General features: G+C 39.6%; 1 pseudogene; it reads left to right on the top strand.

Annotated features, from left to right (window-relative positions):
• LOC136064329 (alkane hydroxylase MAH1-like) overlaps positions 1–217 on the top strand; it is a 2903-nt pseudogene extending 2686 nt beyond the window's left edge.
• The last annotated feature ends 245 nt before the right edge of the window (positions 218–462 follow it).

Raw genomic sequence — 462 nt, 5'->3', positions numbered from 1 at the left:
ATGCCTACGTCTATACCTGCTGGTGGCTTTTGATCCTAGAACTGCAGTTAAAGCAGACATTCTTCCTAGTGGTCGCCATATTAGTGCCAATCCACCATTATAATTCTCTATATGCAATGGGAAGGATGGAAGAAATATGGGGCGAAGATTGCATGCAATATAAGCTAGAGAGATGGATTTCGGAGCAAGGAGGATTAATTTCTGTACCATCATTTAAGTTCAAGCGTTTGGTGGAGGCCCAGGAGTTGTTTGGGTAATGCTATGGCATTCATTCAAATGAAAATTGTTGCAACCTCCATCGTATGGAATTTTCACGTTGAAATGGTTGAAGGTCATCCCGTCTCACCAAGTGTTTCTGTTGTACTTCATATGAACATGGTTTAAAGGTAAGGATTACCAAAAGAAGCGTTTGATGTGGATTGGTGATTGGTACAAGTAGATATATGTATTAAAGAAAATCTA

This window comes from Quercus suber, unplaced genomic scaffold (genome assembly GCF_002906115.3).
Source record: "Quercus suber isolate HL8 unplaced genomic scaffold, Cork oak 2.0 scaffold_666, whole genome shotgun sequence".
NCBI lineage: Eukaryota > Viridiplantae > Streptophyta > Magnoliopsida > Fagales > Fagaceae > Quercus > Quercus suber.
Note: the sequence above shows the minus strand (reverse complement) of the source record. Positions and strands in the feature narration are given on the sequence as shown.